This window comes from Lynx canadensis, chromosome D3 (assembly GCF_007474595.2).
Source record: "Lynx canadensis isolate LIC74 chromosome D3, mLynCan4.pri.v2, whole genome shotgun sequence".
Lineage (NCBI taxonomy): Eukaryota > Metazoa > Chordata > Mammalia > Carnivora > Felidae > Lynx > Lynx canadensis.
The window spans coordinates 33233088-33255586 of record NC_044314.2 but is presented as its reverse complement, the minus strand read 5'-3'; the positions used below and the strand labels follow the sequence as shown (position 1 = coordinate 33255586).

At 37.0% G+C, this 22499-nt stretch overlaps 1 pseudogene; it reads right to left on the bottom strand.

Annotated features, from left to right (window-relative positions):
• Window positions 1–18176: 18176 nt before the first annotated feature.
• On the bottom strand, window positions 18177–22036 carry LOC115528016 (annotated as a pseudogene).
• Between the last annotated feature and the right edge of the window lie 463 nt (window positions 22037–22499).

Here is a 22499-nt window from a genome sequence, read left to right as displayed (position 1 = left end):
TTAATGACAACATAGGCATGTGATCTCAGTTCCTTGTAATTTCCTGTGTCCTCTTCAGAATGCCAATGAATATATTAATGTTACTACTAACTTCTAAAATAATTTTTGTGCTTTTATCATATCAAACATTATTTACTTTGCTATTCATAGTATCATATCACTAAACGTACTTCAGTGTTGAATAAACTGAAGGTCAAAGAAATTAAAAGTCTTGCCAAAAATTTTATAGACTGGAAAGTAGACTAGTGGTTGCTTGGGTCTGGAGGTGGGATAGTAATTACCTGTAAATTGACATGGGGAATCATATTGGGGTGAGGAAAATATTCTAAAGCTGATTTATAGTGATACTCCTCGCATACATGCCAATATTATTGAACTGTCCACTTGAATGCTGTGAATTTTATGTCTAAATATACCTCAATAAAGATGTTTAAGAAAAAGGTTTACCAAAAGTCACATCATTCTCCTCTAACTCCAATGTTTGCATATGTATCCCAATGCAACAAGCTCTAGAAACACTGAAGACCTGGTTCCCCTCTAGTTTGCTGTAGAAGGTTGGGCAATTTATGGAAGTTTTCTAGGAAGAAGTTTCTTTGAGTATAAGTGAGATCACTGGAGCAGTTATATGTCTTGAAGATGTTAAATTACTTCCAATAGTACCTAACTGAGCAAGCTGTCCATGAATTGTTATACAATGAGTTTAAAAAATACAAAAGAGTTTAAAAAATTAATTCTGCAAGGAAATTTGATGAAGACTATTTCACCCAGAATCTTAAAGGCATTGAAGGCAGAACAAATATTCTACTGTCCTTCTTTCTTTGGGTCTGAAATAAAAAAGGTCCACGAATTTGTGCACCTGTTTAACTTTATGTAACACCACCACCAAGGTTCTTTGGTTATTTGGTTTTCTTAGTACATTCATTGGTGACTTAATGTTTATAAACATTCAGAGGGTAGTCCTGGGATGCAGTTAGATTTCTAGAATTTCTACAAAGCACACAAATCTACAGCTGCACAGCAGTATGAGTAAGCTATAACAGGGCAATTATAGGAATAGAAAGAAAGTGACAATGAGTTGTAAATCTACTCTATTATGTATGTATGTGTGTATATATATCTATCTATATCTATCTATCTATCTATATATATACATATATACACATACATATATGTGAATATATATATATATATATATATATATATATATTCTCTTTAACAGAACTCCATATCAAATTGAATAAAGATAGGAGAAATGTAAAAAGGATACATTTTCCACAATCAAAATTATATTTAAATTAAGTCATTTTTTAAATATATACTTTCAGTATCATGTACTTTCTCCATCATTTTCAAATAACATTTAATTGAGGTAAATTGTATCTCACACTTTCTTTTCAAAATATGCTCATTTCCACAATCAAAGCCATACTGACCTAACACCAGTCAGAGTGGCTAGAATGAACAAATCAGAAAACTAAAGATGTTGGCACGGATGTGGAGAAATGGGAACCTCTTGTAATGTTGGTGGGAATGCAAACTGGTGCAGCTGCTCTAGAAAACAGTGTGGAGGTTCCTCAAAAAATTAAAAATAGAACTACCCTATGACCCAGCAATAGCACTACTAGGAATTTATCCAAAGGATATAGGAGTGCTATGCATAGGGGTACATGTACCCTAATGTTTATAGCAGCACTTTCAACAATAGCCAAATGATGGAAAGAGCCTAAATGTCCATCAACTGATCCATCAACTGATGAATGGATAAAGAAGATGTGGTTTATAGATACAATGGAATACTACTTGGCACCGAGAAAGAATGAAATCCTGCCATTTGCAGCAACGTTCATGGAACTGGAAGGTATTATGCTAAGTGAAATAAGTCAGTCAGAGACAAATATCATATATTTTCACTCATATGTGGATCTCGAGAAATTTAACAGAAGACTATGGGGGAAGGTAATGGGAAAAAATAATTACAAACAGAGAGGCAAACCATAAGAGACTCTTAAATACAGAGAACAAAATGAGGGTTGATGGTAAGGGTGGGGGGAGAGGGGAAAGCAGGTTATGGGCATTGAACAGGGCACTTGTTGGGATGAGCACTAGGTGTTGTATGGAAGCCAATTTGACAATAAATTATATTAAAAAAATATGCCCATTTCCTAAAGTGAGGCACATCCACATTCTGATTACATATGAAATATTGTGGTTTTCATAGGAGTAGGTATGCAGAAAATAGGACTTCTTGTATCAGAGAAGGAAGGAGAAAACACTCTGAACCTCAGTGAAAGCAGCAAGAAGATCATGAATAAATCCATGTGAGGCCTAACATTTGGGATGAAAATGAACATCTCAGTTACACACAGGGGTATTTGTACTGTATCTCTGGAATTTTAGCTACGGAAACATAAATAACAGGATAGTGAAAATTGTTCAAATTGTTCAGACTTACTTTGAGAACAGTTCTCAAATACATAATAATAGCCAGATTGTGAACTCATGTTTTAAATATTCCCCTATATGATATATATATAAGGTGCCCATTTTATAAGCACAATTACACATATCCCTAATTATTACTTCTGCTGTTTGGATTAGCCATATGAGTTCTTCATAGAATCATGAAGTCCAAAAATACTTTGTGATGATTTTGTCCAATCTCCCACCAAAATAAGACTCTCAATTCTAGAAATAGATTCTTAGATGCTCTTGAAATACTTTCAGGGAGAATGAACTCACCAACTCTGAGGAGGTCAAGTGAATTTTTTACTTCTTTATTTTTTAGAAGATTGTACCTCCCATCAAAAATGATACTTATTTTGTTGGGGTGCCTGGATGGTCCAGTCGGTTAAGTGTCCAACTTCGGCTCAGGTCATGATCTCGCAGTTTATGGGTTTGAGCCTCACATCAGGTTCTGTGCTGACAGCTCGGAGCTAGAGCCTGCTTTGGATTCTGTGTCTCCCTCTCTCTCTGCCCCTCCCCTGCTCTCCCTCTGTCTCTTTCTCTCAAAAATAAATAAACATTAAAAAAATGATATCTATCTTGTTAAAAAGATATGGTTTATTAACTAATAGTTAAGGACAAAAGTAACAACTCTTCTTATTTTTCTCAAAGTGGCAGATTTCTGACTATCTGAAGATAATGACTATTTTCCAGGACATATATTTCTAGAATAATCTACCTTTTCCCACGTTGTCTCTTTTAATCATAGAATTGTTACAATAGCTATGTTTTATGAATGTGTGTGTATAAGAGGAATGGCAGTTGTATGATTGTTGTGTGTTTATAGGCAAAGAAACAAAGAAACAAACAAACAAAACAACCCTACTTTGACATTGCGTCAATTACAGTGCTGGCCAAAAGTTGCCCACTGAACCACAGAAGGGTGGAGAGAGTAGAATGGTTATGAATATGTGAAAAAAAAGAATAAAGCAATTAAGAGATGAAAAGATTGAAGCAGGGGTACCATCCCTAAGCCTCAAGAAGCAAGATTAGGAAACAATAACTACAATCAGAGTGTAGCTGTAGGAAAAATGCATCACAGCAAGAATTGCCTCTTTCAAAAGAGAGACACAGCAAAACTGAAACCATGCAGGAAAAGACATGGGATAAAAGTCCCAAATTTACTGTGTTCTTGTTCTCCAGTGATCTACCATTGGCTTCCCACTGGCCAGACTCAACCAGAGGTCTAAAGGCAAGAAAGCCCATTGAGGTAAACCTCCTGCAGTTCAGAACAGGGAAGAGACAGAGGAGATCTCAAAAGAAAAATATCTAGCACAACTATTTAGATTTTTCTTACATTATTAATTCATTGATTTTTGTCTTATCCTACAATATTCTTCATGCATCTCTGTACAAAAAAAAAATGTCTTTTCATCCCAATACAAAATTTATTCTATTATTTTAAGATTAAAGTCCTCAATGGAACCCTTTCATATGATCACAGCCCACAAGAAACCCATATGATTTAAAATATGGATAGAAAATTTTCAAATACCTTTTATAACTTTATCTTAAGTAGATACAATAATTTGATGAATAGGGATGGAAAGTATCATGATCCTCATTTAGAAATGGGAAGAATAAAATTAAGGTAGTTAACTGACTTGTCGGAGATGAAAGCAATGATAAGAATATAAATCTCTCCGTTTTCCTTTTTCCGCTTTCTTAAAGTCTCCTAACAAGAACCATAGCACAAGGCTGGAAAGGCCTTTATAAGCATACTCAGAGAAGCATTATTTGGATAATAGGAACTTAATCTACATTGAATTATTTCATATACTCCAGCGTTTGTTCATTTAACAAATGTGGGTTGCTTATAGGAACTATAAATACAAGGCCACAAGGGGGTTACTGTGATAGAAACAAGAGAAGGCAACAGAGACATGAATGCCTGAAACACACTAGGGTCTATGATAAGTAAACATTTTACCCATATCACCTCTATATATCATGTCACAAGACATGGCGTTTACTCTCAGGGGGTATGTGATATAATCGGAAGTGCAAAGTCACTTACCTGAAAGATGGGTGATGAAAAGATGGGGCCAAGGAACTTCTTGGCTACTTCACCAAAAGAGACAAGTGATACGGGCCTTTATTTTGTGGATATTTAAAGTCACTGAAGACTTTGGGCTGGAGACTTTAGACTTTGAGTCAAGCTCAAAGCTTTTTACACAGAAGTAGGAGATGGGTCACCTCTTTTGGGTACCTGTACTTGGAAATTCCCAGGGTTTACTACAAGGTCCTCCTCAGTCCTTACTCTGTGTTTTTGTTTTGTTTTGTTTTATCTTGTTTTGTTTTGTTTTGTTTTGTTTTATCATGTTGGGTTGTATGTGTATGTATGTTTTTATTGACAAGAATCTCACCCAGTTTTAGGTTTTGCTTACCAGATATGCGGTAGTGATGTTTCTCACAGATCCAAGTCTGCTGTCTCCAGATCTGGTCAACTGCCAATATCCACTCTAGTTTTTCAAAATAATTTCAAATCAGTATGTGCAAATACATTCATACATGCATATATAAAATATGACTCCCTTCTAGATATGCTCCTTTTCTATCTATCATCTATTCATCATCTCTGTCAAGCGAAATTTATAATCCAGAAACCAAGAATCCTCCTAGATACCTCACCTGTATTGCCAGTTATATCCAACTCATCACCAAATTTGCTTCAAGTAGTGGTTGTCTTATTAGTCCCTACTCTTCACTATCTCTGTGACCTACCAAAGCTTCTTCTGCTAGTCTTAGGATGGTTTCTCATCACATGATTTCAAAATTTCATTGCCCTTCATGTAGCCTTAAATCCTCAGTGCTACAAAAAATAAAGAAGGGGACAGCAACCAATGGAAGTCATTTTATATAAAAAAGCGATCTTTTTGTTTTCAAACAGTAATGGAATTTATTTGAAATTAAATATCCGTCTGAGTAATAAGAATATGTATGTCCTGATGATTTACCTCCTGAGGCAGGAGCTGTGCTGTGTCAAAGAGTTCACAGAGGATTCTAACTCATCTTCTAAAGACAGAAAAATAATAGATCACAGAGACCTAATTTTTCTTCTTTCTTTTTGTAGTGTCAAAAGCCACTAGTATATTATGGAAAAAGTTCTTAAAAATCTTACTATCAGTGACTAATATCTTTAAACCTGTTATTATCACAGTACTTGTCTTCACATAGCATTGCAAAAGAACTGTGCTAAGTTTCTCCCCTGGAAAATATTGTCTGTAATTCCCAGAAACACATTTACCAGAAGTGTATCTGGGGTTGATCAGCAGACCTCATTTTAGGTTCTGATAGGAAGTTCTATGATCAATCAGTGGGTGTTTGTCTGACCCTGTGGAAATGGCTTTTCTCTCTCTTATACTAGAATGGTATAATTCTACCCACAGTTAATTGGTATTTCATAATACAATTAAAATTGAAAGAAATTGAAAACCTCTTACAGTGTTGATCTGAAGAGGAATGTTATTCAATGATATTTTGCTATGAATGGGGAATAAAATGAATTCATGGTGATCAGTTCAGAATGGGGAAATTAGTTAACATTAAAGGAAAGTTCTAAATCTTGCATGAAATAACCTGGTTTATTATAAACCTAAATGTCTGTCTTGTTGAATTGAGCTCTCTGAATAGGTATCTCAGGAGCCTTTTGAATTGCCAGAACTGAAACTCATAAACATTCATTAATAGAATACTTTGGGTAATATTTTTCCCTTTTCCAAAACATTGTAGTTTCTGTAAAAAAAACATTTTGCCATATCAGAAAGATAAATCCTAATAGTGGAAGCAATTAAGGAGAGTTGAGAAATACAGGTTTTTAAAAGTTATCTCTATTTACCAACTGATAAAGAAGTAATAGAAGAGCTTTGTGAGGGGTTTGTGGCATTTGTAGTCTCTCAGGATAAAGAAGAGCAGTCTGGCAATTGTTTTTTCTTTCCCTTTTTAATTCCACTTTTGTCTTTCTGATCGAAACTAAATCTAGAACTGTAAGTTCCAATACATTAGAAATGTTAACCTAAGACTTGAACACATTTGTTAAGAGAAACTGCTCATGCTTCATCACTGTTGAACACTTCCAAAAAAAAAATTGTAGAATTTCAGAAAGAGATCCATTTGGCCATGGAAAATAGAGGCTTTGGTTATTAGTGGTTTAACATTAGCCTTTATAAGTCTCCCACAGATATAGGTAATTTGTAGACTAGCTAGACTGACTGTGGTTCTATAGCCTATTTCAGTGCTTCCCAGATTGGATCCACATAACGGGACATAGTCTGTAAAATAGAACTTTCATGAGATTAAGAGACTCACTAATGAGCAAATGATTTACATTTATGGTAGAGCTGGGGCTAGAACCTGCTTCTCTGAAACACAGTCCTCAAGTGTTCCTACTACCTACTATTCCTTGCTAATAGACACCATTCATTCTTTCATTCAGTGAGTAGTGACTAGTGTCAGTGTGTGGCCCTTTCTGAAAGGCAAAGGGTATGGCAATGACAAAGCTCATAACACCCCAGTGTTCCTAATGCTTGCACTCTCAACAGCAGAGGTAAGTAAAATAGGTAGTGTAAGTTCTCGTATACAGGTAGTGTAAGTTCTGTAAATTTTGAGCATAAATTCTGGTAGATAGTATATGCTAAAGAGAAAAATGTGATTAATTGGGAAGGGGGATTGAGAGTTTGGGGCAATGAAATTTTAAACAGAGTATTCACAGAAGGCCTCAGAAAACGACGGCATTCAAATGAAGACTTGAAGTCGGTGATGTACAAACTTTGGGAATAACTGTGAAACAGAGTCTAGGTTGAGGGAGAAAGTCTCTGAGACAAGAATGTGCCTGATACATATCAAGAATAGCAAGATGCCCAGTGTAGCTGGGGGGTTTGGTCAGAAAGGGAAATGGAAGAGCGTTCTCATAGTCTTGTAAAAGGACATTTGTTGTACTCAGCGTAAAAGGAGATGCCACAGGAATATGTGCTTTGGACAGAGAATGACGTGATCAGACTATGTTTTAATGTGATCATTCTATACACAGTTTTGAGAATAGACTCAAGAGAGACAAGGGAAAAAAAAAAAAAAACAGGATGCCAAGGTTAGAAGTAATCACAAGAAACTGGTTTGATTGGTTTGATGAGATTTGGAAGAAGGAAGGGGCAAGGGGAAATTGAATACTGGATACATTTTTAAAGCACCAGAGTTTGCTGAATCATTGAATGTGGGATATGAAACAAGGAAAGGAGAAACAATTACTTCAAGATTTTTGACTGAGTACCTGGAAGGATGGAGTTGCTATGAACTGAGATGGAAAGACTGTAGAAAGAGTAACTTTAGGGTGGCAGAACGGCAGTCCAGACTTGTACATGTTAAATTTGAAATATCTCTTCAACTTGAAGAGGAACTGTGAAAGCGGATTTGGATACACATGTTTGGCATTCATAGGAGAGATTAGGCTAGAAATATAATTTGTAAGTTGTGCTAGGTAAATACTGTTCCTCTGAAATTCGTGTCCTTCCTGGAATCTCAGAATATGACTTTATTTGAAAATAGCGTCGTTGCAGATGTAGTTAATATGCGGTCATACTGGAGTAGAGTGGAATCTTCATCTAAACAATTTGTGTCCTCACAAGAAGAAAAGATACAGACATATAAGGAGAATGCCATGTTACACAGGGACAGAGACTGAGTGATGCATCTATAAGCCAAGGAACACCAAGGATTGCCAGCGACACTGAAGTGAAGGTAAAGGCATAGAACGGATTTTCCCCTAGAATCTTCAGATAGAGCACGGCCCTGCCAACACTTTGATTTCAGGCTTCTAGCTCAAAGAGCTGTGAGAGAATAAATTTCTGTTGTTTAAACTACCTAATTTATGGTGCTTTATTACAGAAGCCCTGAAAACTAATACATAAGTCATCAGTGTACAACAGTTATTTAAAGTCAAGAGACTAGATGAGATTCCCCAAGGAAGTAAATATAGTTAGAGAAAAGGTAAAGTCCAGTGTTTGAACCTTGGGTAACACTAGCTTTTAGAGGTCAGGGAGATGAGGAAAAAACAGAAAAAAAAAAAAACCAGACTAAGACATAGCCAGTGTATTAGGAGAAAACCAAGGAGAGGTGAGATCCTGGAACTCAAATGGAGAAAGTGTATCAGAAGAAAGAAATGTGTTGGGGTGCCTTGGTGTCACAACTGACTGGTTGAGCATCCATCTTCAGCTCAGGTCATGATCTCATGGTACAGTTTGTGAGTTTGAGCCCCATATCAGGCTGGCTGCTGTCAGTGTGGAGCCTGCTTTGGATCCTCTGTCCCCCTCTCTCTCCACCCCTTCCCCTGGCACTGTCTCTGAAAAATAAATACTTAAAACAAAAGGGAGAAATAAATGTGTTAAATGCTACAAATAGAGAAAGTAAAATGAAAATTGATCATTTAGTAATGTAGCAGTCACTGATAACCTTGACATTGAGTTAAATCATCATGTTAAAAATTACCATGACACAATTATTTTTTTTTAATTTCCAAAGATAATGATTTATACAATCTGATATAATTTCCAAGTAGATAGCTAACTGACAGAGACGATAAGATGGGAAATGCAAGATGTAGTGATATTTTCATTAAAAAACAAACTTAATTCAAGTTAAGGTGAGGAATCCATAACTGACTATAGTACTCACAAAAAGAAGTAAGGTTGAGAAAATACCCTAAAAACCTTCCACCATTTCATAAGTTTGTATTTTTAGAGGGAGCTTATCTATATTTTTGGCTGCCCCACTTCTCCTTTTGCTATAAAATAGAGGAGAAAAAAAAACAAAAGGAGAAAAAAACAAACAAAGCCACAAATACAAAAGAAGGCAAGAAAGTGAGACTCATATGGGACCGTTCTCTTTGTTGTCCCCATGTGAGAACTGTCGATGATAGAATGCAGAACACCAAGGAGACGTCTTTGTCAACAGCACTGATGTTCCTCACTGTAATTCTTTGCTTTGAAACCAATCTGCAATTCTCCTGACACCAGTTTTCAATTTATGACCCCAGGTGGGTTGTTCTCTGAGGAAGGCCAGTCTATATATGCAGCAGCTGAAATAACTAGTTGGGGCTAGTTAATGAAACTGAGAATGTCATGGGCTGGTTAATATTCATACATTTGAAAGTGAGCATCTCTGTTTAACCCGAGGGCTATATTTCATTAGATTTATGCACTGTAATGCAATACCTGAACGCTGAGTGAAACTGGTATTGTTTTGTTAAATACTTGCAGTTTTCATTTACGATTCAGATGAAAATCTGCCCATCTTTGGCATATGCAAACCTGTTCTCTTAGCTACTAAGATTTTTCTTATTGTGGTCACTGTGTCTTAATGCAGTAACGTAGATGATTCACTTGGATATTAGAATAAGACTTTTTTTTTCCTCCTCCACAAGAGCTAATACGGCTCTTTGTCAAAAGTCTTAGGCATTTGTAACAACTAAAGTCATGATTGCAACAGGGTTCGCAGACATATATTTCTGTCTGTGGCATCCAGGATGATGGGGGCAGCCCATGTGTCCAGGTAAGAAAAATTAGATTAGAGGAGGATGGAACACATATTGCAGGTTAAGGTAAGTGAGGAATGTGGTCCTTGTTATTTTGTTAGACAGAGATATATTGAATGTCTTTGTAAGCAAGAAGAGTCCAGAATGGTGGATCTCAGATTTGGACTGCAATGGAATCAAGTGTGGATCCTATTAAAAAACACTAATGTCTAAAGTCCTCCAAGCCCCTAGGCCTACTAAGTTAGAATACATGGCAGTACATCTCATGTATCTGTACCAGAAGTAAGATGGTGCAGACAATAAGACCCTTCAGGAAACATTAAGTAGTTCTGGGGGTGAACTGGCAATAGTTTTTGCCTGTGTCTACTATGTTTAATAGCCACTATCAGGTTTATTATTTCACCTTTCTGTTGAAGACTGGAAAGATTAAAGAGTCCTTCAAGTGAATCCTGTCACTTTTTGAGCTAAAGAAAGATGTGGGGGAGTTAAAGAATGGGTGACAAAACTGTCATTCCCAGAGATTCTGTGCACACACAGAATATATTTGCAAGGCTCTATTACAAAATACACTTTTCAAACACTGACTACATACAATCCCACAAACATTTTGATAATCCAAATTACACATTAGTTCATTTCAGATTAGGCAGAGTACTACAATTTTAAAATCAGTTTATCAGTTCAAAAGGCACTTGGGTGGCTCAGTCAGTTGACCGTAGGACCCTTGACTTCGTCTCAGGTCATGATCTCCCAGTTTGTGAGATTGAGCTCCACATCAAGGCACCACACTGACAACACGGAACCTGCTTGGATTCTCTCTCTCCCTCTGTCTCTGCCGCTCCCCTGCTCGTGCGGGGCACATACACTCTCTCTTGCTCTCTCATTCTCTCAAATAATACACGTTAAAAAAAAAATAAAAATAATAAAAATCACTTTATCAGTTCACCTTTGTTTACCCTAAGGTTTCCAGTATTTATTTGTAATGATCTTTTTTCTACATATCTTCAGCACAGTTTGGAAAATGACATCTTTGGTGGAATTTCTGTTCTATGAATTTGTTTTAAACATTTGACTGTTGATTTATTAATCTACCTTATATTTGTTAGTTTTTGAGTAAAATTCTCCAGTTGAAAATACTAAGGCAGGTGCCTCCAAGTTAAATGCACACAGGGTTCAAGAAAGTAATGAAAGATGTAAACTGAGGTGTCTGAAAGTCAATTGGTGGTGTCTATGGGGAAACGAAGAATTTCTTGTCTACAGGTACATACTCTTTTTCTAACAACACCAATGCTTGCTCCTTCTTTCCTTGCTTCCTTCCTCCCTCCCTCCCTCCCTTCCTCCCTTCTCTTTCTTATGTATATATCTGTTAGTCTATCTACTCATCTACCTGTCTTGAGAAAGAGAGGATTTACTAACACAATTCAGGCCATGGGCCTTCATTTTCAAACCCTATTTTAAATCAATCTTGTCATCAAGGCTAAGAATTCCAATATGTTTTTCTTGATGGCATTCAACTGCCTGTTTATTAACAATTTTCATGAAAGAAGATGAAAAATATTGTAAATAATGGATAAGCCATAAAGATCTATCCTAACTACATTACATGACAAAATGATTTTTATATTTTATGTTTACTTAATGTAGTAATACTGATATATGCTGATACATCCAAAATGTCTACTTCCCTATGGGAAAACAGAACAAGCAAGGTAAAGAAAACTTTCAAAACCTGAGGCTATGAGACTATGTACTCAAACCCCATAATTAAAATATGCTCATTGGATCCCCATAGACAGTAAGTGTAACAAACTCAAATAAGATGTCCCTAGAACTTATGCAGATCTAAAGAAAGATCGGCTTCAATTTCTTCCATTGTTTAAATATTTAAATATCAGGTCTTACACAAATAGAAAGTAGAAGCTGACCCAAGAGTCAGAGGGAGCTGGCGGCTTCTGATACCTCGAGGTCATGGGGCAAGGAAACAGTAGGCACTTGATAGGAAGTGAGAAAAAAAATAAATAAATAGAAATAAATACATTTGTCAACTGTGTAATTGGGTGTGGGGGGAGGGGAGTTGGGGAGGAAATAAAAGCCGGCAGCTGTGGCAAGTCTTCCTACATGGGGAAAATAGGATCTGGGAGGTAAGGTGTCACAAAAATAATTAGAAGACAAAAGCCTTCTTCTGTGCAGTGGAGCATCTCCAGCCCTTTCTGGTCCAGTGGAAGCAAGAGAAGTCAATATACCCACACTCCATTTGTTTTCAGCTTTTTTTGGTGTTTTTATTTTGAAAATGTAATTCCATTAGCATGTGCCTTTGAAAAATCAGTAGGACAGTTGAGAAGAAACTTCACTTCCAAGAAATGTGCCCATTCCAGCATTTACATTCTTGGGTCTTTAAGTGTCACATCTCAGAGGACAAGGTTTAACCAGTTTAGCCTATACTGCATTGTTCAGTGGGGAACACAACATGCTGAAAGGAAGCTCTTAAAAAAATGGTAACAATTTGGTCAAAGCCCTTGTAAAATTTTTAAAGACTTTTTTTTAAAGAGTAATTTTAGGTTCACAACAAAATTAAGAGATGGTACAGAAATTACTCACATAATTCTGACCCCCATACAGGCAGTCTCCCCTATTAACATCCCCTACAATGGTACTTTTATTTCTTAACCAAGGATGACTTACATTGACACATCAAGATCACCCAAAGTCCATAGTTTACATTACCATTTACTCTTGGCTTTGTTTATTCTACGAGTTTAAACAAATGTATAATGGCATGTATCCAGCACTATAACACCATGCAGAGTATTTTCACAGCCCTAAACATTTTCTGTGCCCCACCTAGTCATCTCTCCCCCAACTTCAACTCCTGGCAACCACTGATCTTTCTACAGTTTCTACTGTTTCCACAACTTTGCCTTTCCAAGAATATTAAGAGTTGGAATTACACAATATGTAGCCTTTCCAACTGGCTTATTCCACCTAGTAATATGCATTTAAATTTCCTCCATGTCTTTTCACAGTTCTTTAGCTTTATAAGAAATTGCCAAACTCTCTTCAGAAACAGCCGGACCATTTTGCATTCCCACCAGCAAAGAATGAGAATTCCTGTTGCTCCACATCCTCATAAGCATTTGGTATTGTCAGTGTTCCAGATTTTGGCCATACTGATGGGCATGTAGTAATATCTTGTTGTTTTGACTTGCATTTCCCTGATAACATATGATGTGGAACACGTTGTAATGTGCTTTTTGAGCATCTGTAATGTTGGTGAGGTGTCTGTTCAGGACTTTGGCCCATCTTGTAATCAAGTTGTTTTCTTATTGTTGAGGTTTAAAGTTTCTTATTATATTTTGCATAATAGTCTTTTATCAGATGTATCCTTCACTCATAGGTGTTAATTAGCTTATCTATATTTCTTTCATGGATCATGACTTTGTTGTTGTATCTAAAACATCATTACCATATCCAAAGCCACCTCTGTTTTCTCCTATGTTATCTTCCAGTTTTATAGTTCTGCATTTCACAGTTAGACTTGTGATCCATTTTGAGTTAATTTTTGTGAAGGGTATAATGTCTGTATCTGAAATCAATATTTTCATTGTGAATGTCCAGTTGTTCCATTACCATTTGTTGAAAAGATTATTTTTGCTCTTATTGTAGTGTGTTTCCTCCTTTGTCAAAGATTAGTTAACTATATTTATCTGGTTCTATTTCTAGGCACTCTATCCAGTTCCACTGATCTATTTGTCTAGTTTTCACTAATACAACACTGTCTTGATTCCTGTAGCTTTATAGTAATAGTCTTGAAGTCAGGTACTATCAATCTTCCGAATCTGTTTTTCTCCTTCAATATTCTGTGGGCCAGTCTGGGTCTTTTCCTTCTTCATACAAACTTCAGAATCAGTTTGCCAATATCCACAAAATAGCTTTCTGGGATATTGATTGGGATTGCATTGATTAATTTGGGAAAAACTGACATCTTGACTATAGTGAGTCTTCTTATCCATGAACATGGAATATTTCTCCATTTTAGTTCTTTTATTTCATTCATCAGAGTTTTGTAATTTTCCTCATATAGATCAAGTTAGATTTATACCTAAATATTTCATTTTGGGGGTTGCTAATGTAATGGTATTACATTTTTAGTTTCAAATTCCACTTGTTAATTGTTGGTGTATAGGAAATGATTGACTTTTGTACATTAATCTTGTATCCTGAAATCTTGCTATAATTGCTTATTACTTTCAGGAGGTATTTTGTTGTTGTTGTTGATTCTTTAATATTTTCTACATAGGGGCGCCTGGGTGGCGCAGTAGGTTAAGCGTCCGACTTCAGCCAGGTCACGATCTCGCGGTCCGTGAGTTCGAGCCCCGCGTCAGGCTCTGGGCTGATGGCTCGGAGCCTGGAGCCTGTTTCCGATTCTGTGTCTCCCTCTCTCTCTGCCCCTCCCCCATTCATGCTCTGTCTCTCTCTGTCCCAAAAATAAATAAACGTTAAAAAATTAAAAAAAAGAAAAAAAAAGAAAAAAAATATTTTCTACATAAATAATGATGTCATCTGTGAACAATGAGAATTTATTTTTTCTATCTCAATATACTTACCTTTTAGTTCCTTAACTTGTCTTATCACATTGGCTAGATCTTCCAGTATGATGTTGAAAAAAAGTGGTGAGAGGGAAGAATTCTATAGTCCTAAGATTAGGTCAAGTCTTTTAGCGAGTTTATGCTTCTGGTCTGTGCACATCACAAATGTTTCTTGGGTTTTTTTCTGACCCCCCCCAACACCCCGACCCTAAGGTGGGACAGGACAGCTCGAGTTTGGTATGTCCTTTTTCCCACGTGGAAGGCTAAACTGACGTGTTGGTTATCTCTCTTCCCTCAGGTCAGTCTCATAAAAGAATCCAGCAGGTTAAGTTCTGATTAACTAGTTTCACCTGAAGGTAGATAGTGTTAAGAACAGAGTGCTCTGGTGTATTTCAAAATGGTTCTCTTTCCGAAAGAGATGAGTAGGCTTTCTTTGATATTTACTGTGGAAATCTGATCAAGCTCCTGGGGATAAATCTCACACTATTGTGGCAGCATCCCTATGATTGGGTTCCTCTAGAATATTTTTAATGTTTCTTATTTATTTATTTTGAGAAAGAGAACGAGTGAGGGAGGGGCAGAGAGAGAAGAAAGAGAGAATCCCAAGCAGGCTCCAACCCATCACAGAGCCTGATGCGCAGCTTGATCTCACAACCATGAAATAATGACCTGAGCCAAAATTAAGAGTCGAATGCTCAACCAGTTGAGCCCCCAGGCCCCACCCCAACCCTAGAATTTTTAACTCAGTTGTCCACAATGAGTCTGCAGCAATTTCTAAATTATAGTTCAGGTTTCCCTACCCAACGCTTATTTTCGTAGTGGTTCATATTTGCGACTCTCTATATGCACCTGCTTATCTCTCCAATTTGAAGGCAGAAGTCTGCCCTATGTTCTCCCCTCTTTGCGGATTGAAAAAGAGTTGATTTTTCAGTCTACTCAGCTTTTTACTTGTTGTTAGCATAACATGTCAACTTCCAAGCTCTTTATATATGGAACCAGAATCTCAAGCCCATCTGATTTCTTTTTAAATCAAGCACATATTGATAATAGACTCTTTGCAACATGACAAATTATTCTGGATGGGGAGAAGCATCTTGAGTCCTGTAGAGGCATTCACACATAAAATAATTAGGGTTGTAAAAAGATACACAAAATGTTATGTAGAATTGACACTGAGCTACAGTTACATATGTGACACCACTGGTGTTTGAATTAAAATGATGATATATAAATAAGAATGATTACAATGTTTTGGTTATACCTGATACAGTTTAAGGTAATAAAGTGGGTATAATTGTGTCCATGGTCCCATATTGCATGTATATCCAAAGTTCCCCTCCTTATTTTCTTTTTGTATTACTTCTCCTTGGAAATTTTGAAAGCCAAAATATCTGACATCTGGGTTATTTTAATGTCTGACAACTAAGTCATGAGATACAACAGAATAAATCATCAAATGTTTTATAACATTAGATTAACTGATTATAAGGGAAACTCTTCTGATCATTATATATTATTTAGTCTGTCCTCAATGCATCTCTTTAGCACACAAAGGGAGGCTATTTGTTTAAATTGGGTAAATTACATGGATAGAGTAGACAGGTAATATAAATTGCCAATTTGAGATATCTCTATAATGTCCAAGAAGTGAAATTACTCCAGTGCTGTCTGTGCACAAGAATAGGTCTCTAGATCCAAAGTCCCAGTGTCTTATTCCATTTGGGTTGCTGTGATAAGGTACCACAGACTGGGTAACTTAAACAACAAAAATTTATTTCTCACAGGTGTGGAGGCTGGAAGTCCAAGATCAGGATGCCAGTATGGTTGGCTTCTGTTGAGAGCCCTCTTCTGGGCTGTAGACTTCTCCTTTTGTCCTGTCATGATAGAAGCAAGCAAGCTAGCTTTCTGGCATCTTCTTATAGGGGCACTAATCCTACTCATGACTGCTCCATCCTCATGACCTAATTAGTTGCCAAAGGCCCATCCTCTAAGTCTCATTACATTAAAGGTTAGGGATTTCAACATGAATTTTGGTGGGAAACAGATATACAGTCCATTAACACCCACATATCCCAGGAAAAGCTATGTGAATAGCATAGCCATGCTTATATTGAAAAGCTAATTGTATTTGTTTTGGGGTCTTCAGAGGTTCTTTTCAATAAAGTTTGTGCTTTTATCATAGGATTAAACATTTTTTCTTCCTTTTGTTTCTAGCACACTAGGCTCTGGAACACTCCCATGAACTTTGAAGCACAGGATACCACAGATAATAAAAGTAAGAAATCAGCTTTTAGGTCTTATATCACTTATTTCTACCACAGTGAGAATTAAAACTATTGATTTATTTTCTGAGTTAACGCAAATTGTGATTATTGAAAATATTTGATTGAAAAATGTCCCTGAAAATAGAGATTTCACACATCAAAGAACAAGTAGAAGTGACAATTTTAATAATGCAGAAATATAAAGAAATTGTTGTGCTTTGTGAATTAGAAACAAGTATATATTACAATTTCATGTTAGGTCTCTCTTGGGTATAATCTGTAAGGGAGATCTGTAAATCCTTTGTCCAATAGCAGCCTGATTTTCATTTTACTTTTCCCTTTCTCTTTTTCCTTTTGTTAATGAACTCTTTGAAAAGGAAACAATGGGAAAGGAAAAGATAAAAGAAACTGCAGCTCCATCAATTTTCTCATTGCGTCTCATTAGCTAAGAGACCAGTGTTAGTACCTTTGTGATTTTTGTAGTATTGACTTTAGGCTATTTTCAATTTGTGAAAATAAATTACTTCCTCCATTTCTCTTTGTTTCTTCTAAATAAAAGAATCCTATGGACCCAAGTATGGTAATGGGTTAACAATATTTAAGATACCTTTTACTGATACACATAATAATGTTAGAGATTGGAATAACAGGGTTAAATCACTTTGAAATCTGTCAGTTTTGCTATTTGTACTTTGTCTTATATTTTTAGTTACATACATGTGCAGAATTGCTTTATCTTCATAGAGATTCACTTCCTTTGGTTTTTTTTTTTTCATTCCCTTTAACTTTAGATAATAACCTTCATTATTTGTAATAGTTTTAACTTGAACTATATTTTAACTGATATTCATATAAATAACCAGCTTTTTTTTTTTTTTTTTGGCTAGGACTATATCTAGTATTACTTATCTTATACCTTCACTCTCTGTTCTTCTGATATGTCAAGTTCTAAATGTGTATCTTTATTAACATCATATAGTCAGATTTTTTTGTTTCTAATCTGACAATTATTATATTTTAATGACCAGCTAAATATATTTATTGCACTTACTGATATGTAGGCATATCTTGGAGATATTGTGGGTTCCATTCTAGGCCACCACAATAAAGCAAATATCACAGATGAAGCAAGTCAAGTGAACTTTTTGTTTTCCCAGTGCATATGAAATTTATGTTTACACCATACTGTAGTCTATTATGTGTGCAATAGCATTCTGTCTAAAAAAATAGTGTGTATATCTTAATTTAAAAATGTTTCATTGCTAAAAAATGCAAACCATCACCTGAGCTTTCAGCAAGTCATAACCTTCTTGCTGGGGGAGGATCTTGCCCTCATGATGTTGATGGCTGCGGACTGATGAAGGTAGTGGCTGCTGAAGGTTGGGTGGCTGTGGCAATTTGTTAAAACAACACAACAGTAAATTTTGCTTCGTCAATTGACCCTTCCTTTCACAAATGATTTCTCTGTAGTATACAATGCTCCTTGATAGCATTTTACCCACAGAATTTCCTTCAAAACTGTAATCAATCCTCTCAAAACCTGAAGCTGCTTTACGAGCTAACTTTATGTAATGTTCTAAATCCTTTGTTGTCATTTCAACATTCGTCACAGCATATTCACCAGGAGTAGATTCCATCTTAAGAAACGACTTTCTTTACTCATCCAAAAGAAGCATCCCCTCATCCATTAAGTTTTATTGCAAGATTGCAGCAATTCAGTTGCATCTTCAGGCTCCACTTCTTATTCTAGTTTTCTTGCTATTTCTACCACATCTGCAGTTACTTCCTCCACTGAAGTCTTGAACTCAAAGTCAAGTGAAGTTGGTGAACCCTTCATGGTGAACCCTTCAAAGTCATCCATGAGGGCTGGAATCAGCTTCTTCCAGAGTCCTGTTAATGTTGATATTTTGACCTCTTCCTGTGAATCACTAATGCCCTTCATAACATCTAGAATGCTTTCCAGAAGGTATTCAATTGATTTTGCCCAGATCCATCAGAGGAATTATTATCTATAGCAGCTACAGCCTTACAAAATGTATTTCTTAAATAATAAAACTTAAAAGTAACAAAAAAAATACTCCTTGGTCCATGAGCTGAAGAACGGATGTTGTGTTAACAGACATGAAGACAACATTAATACCATTGTACATCTCCATCAGAGCTACTGGATGACTGGGTGCATAGTAAATAAGCAGTAATATTTTGAAAGATGTCTTTTTTTCTGAGTAGTAAGTCCCAACAGTGGGCTTAAAATATTCAGTAAACCATGTGTAACAGATGTGCTGTCATCTAGACTTTGTTGTTCCATTTATAGAGCACAGACAGAGTAAATTTAGCATAATTCTTAAAGGCCATAGGATTTTCAGAAGGGTGAATGATCTTCAACTTAAAGTCATCAGCTGCATTAACCCCTAAAAAGAAAGTCACCCTGCCTTTTGAAACTTTAAAACCAGGCACTGACTTATCCCTACCTATGAAAGTCCTAGATGGCATCTCCTTCCAACATAAGGTTGTTTTGTCTGCATGAAGACCTGCTGTCCACTGAAGTCGTCTCCATTAAGGATCTTAGCTTGATCTGGAGTCGTCTCCATTAAGGATCTTAGCTTGATCTGGAGTCGTCTCCATTAAGGGTCTTAGCTTGATCTCCTGGATGACCTGTTGCAGCTTCTACATCAGCACTTGCTGCCTCACCTTGCATTTGGATGTTATGGAGATGACTTCCTTCCTTAAACTTCATGAACCAACCCCTTCTAGTTTCATACGTTTCTTCTGCAACTTCATCACCTTTCACTGTCTTTATAAAATTGAAGAGAGTTAGGGCCTTGGCTTAAAGGAATGCTATGATCGATCTGATCTTCTCATTAGACCATCTCTGTATCAGCAATAAGTCTGTTCTGCTTTCTTATCATTTGTGTGTCCACTGGTATAGAATTTTTTTTTTTTTTTTCAAAAACTTTTCCTCTGCATTCATAACTTGGCTGTCTGGTTCAGGAGGCCTAGCTTTTGGTCTATCTCAGCTTTTGACATGCCTTCCTCACTAAGATTAATCATTGCTAGCTTTTATTTAAAGTAAGAGATATGTGGGTTTTCACTTCACTTGAAAACTCAGTGGCCACTGTAGGGTTATTAAGTGGCCTAATTTCAAGACGTTGTGTCTCAGGGTACAGGGAGGCCCAAAAGAGGAAGAGAGATGGGTATACAGCTGGCTGGTGGAGCAGTCAGAACACACATAACATTTGTTTTAAGTTCACCATCTTCTATAAGCATGATTCATGGTGCCCCCAAATAATTACAATAGTAACATCAAACATCACTAATCATAGATCACCATAATATATATCATACTAATGAAAAAGTTTGAAATATTGCAATAATTATCAAAATGTGACAGAGACACAAAAATGAATAAATGCTATTGGAAAAATGGTGTTGATGAACTTGCTCAACACAGCATTAACACAAATCTTCAATTTATAAGAAAACTCAGTATGTAAAAAGCGTAATAAAGTGAAGCACAATAAATTGAGGTATGCCTGTATTTGGATTTGTTCAAACTGGCTTATTTTGTATCCCCTTATTTCAATTATTTATTTGCTTCTTTATTCTCTTTTGTCTTTAATTTATCACATATTTGCTATTTTATTTTTACTTTCCAGCAATATATAATTTTACATTCTCTTTCTTTTATTTTAATGGTTGTCCTTACGTTTTTAGAACATATACTTTCCTTAAGAATGTTGAAAGCTACGTGCACTTATTCCACTTTATTGAAATAAAGCTCTACATTTGCTGACCTGAAATACATTCCTGACAAACCTTCTTCATTGCTGTCTTTTACTATAAAAATGTTAAAGGTAAATTGTGCACTCATTAAGCAGTTCCTGGATTTAGCCACCATTAATCAGGTTTCCTGTTTTAGCAGAAAGCATTTCTAAGTAGTTCATGACCTTTCTTCCATATCACATGATCCATATGTCAAGTATTAAAAATTCTATCTTGAGAGACTTCTGTAAGATGGTAGCATTGGAATATCCTGAACTCACCTCCTCCCATGAACATAACTACCATATCAACAGGAACATATGAAATATGGATCATTTCCCCCTGATAAAGGTCTGAAAATGAGATGAACTTATTTTCCACAACAAAGATAAAAAGACCACATCTAGATGGGTAGGAGGGACAGAGACACAGTCTCTTCCAAAACCCCACCTCTGGCATGGTGACACACACTAGGGAGGGATCTCACCCAACTGGCACTTCTTCCCAAAGAAAGAGGGGTTTGTGCCCCATATCAGACACCCCAACCTCTGGGATCTGCACTGGAAGGACAAGCCCCCCAAATATCTGGCTTGTAAAACCAATGGGGCTGATGTCCAAGCAACTAAAAGTATAATAGGAAGCTGAGGTTTCCCTTTTAAAGGGCTCACTTATAGTCTCATTTGTCCCAAGACTCAATGAGAAAATAGCAGTTTGAAAACCACTTAGACTATATGCGAGAAGGGTTAATTTCCTAATCTAAAAGCATGTGCTAGAGGGGTGAGGTACAGTTGAAACTCTCCCCAGCAATAGAGGCACTGGAAGATGTTAGTTTTAAACCCCCTACCTACTCTGCTAGCACGGGAAGGTGAGCTGAGACATGGGACCCTCATGCCACTTGTTAAGACAGGTAGGAACAGACCATCATGGCACTATCTCATTTTCTTGCTGAAGCCAAAGAATGATGGCAGTTGCAGTACTCCACCGCCCACCCCAGCCCTGCCGTCATGTCCAGGGCAATCTAGCACAATTGTGGCAATCTCCTGCTTCCTAGCTAAATTCAATGAGCAAGGGGGGCTGCAACACTCTTGCTCCTTGGCTGGGGCTGGTGAGTAGAGGCACTGTCCTGATCCCAGCCTAAAGCCAGTGTATGCACATAAGCAAAGCACTTTCCTGCTGCTTTCCTGAAGCCCCTGGTAGGACACAGCCAGACATGTTCCTGCTGCCTTTCTGAAGCCAGCAATGTTTCCTTGCACCCTACACTCTCCACCTGCCCAGCTAAAGTCAAAAGGCATATGCGAGCCACACAAAGGACACCCTGTGATCACATGGCCCTGGTGGCCAAGGGAGCTGATGCTCCTGAGCTCCACAGGAATGTAAGAGTTGGTAAGGGAGTTCATAGCAGGCAAGCACCCTTGGGGCAATCAACAGACTACAGACAAAGGCAACTCCAGTTTTCTGTGAGACAGGCCTAGCTTCTTAGCCTGGAGCTTCAGCCTGAGGGGCCTGCATCAGGTTTCCCACACATCTCGAGACTAAGGAGGTAGGCCCCGAGAATGGGGACACCATCTTTGTACCCTGCTACGGTTTGACAAGACCTCCCAGACTTGTCTGGAACCCTGAGTTTGCAACTATTGCTCAGAAGATACCTCCAGATCTCCTGTTCTGGAGGCCAGCAGGTATGACAATTGTGGCCTCACCAGACTGTATATAGTTGCATACTCTGAAAGCTGCCACCTGAGAGTAAAGATTCCAATTAGCCTGAATCTAGGTACTAAATGAGATTCCTCCCCTTGTAACACTGACAGGACCTGGCATTGCCTCAATCAAGGTATCAAGAATAAATCAACTAATTCAGACAAT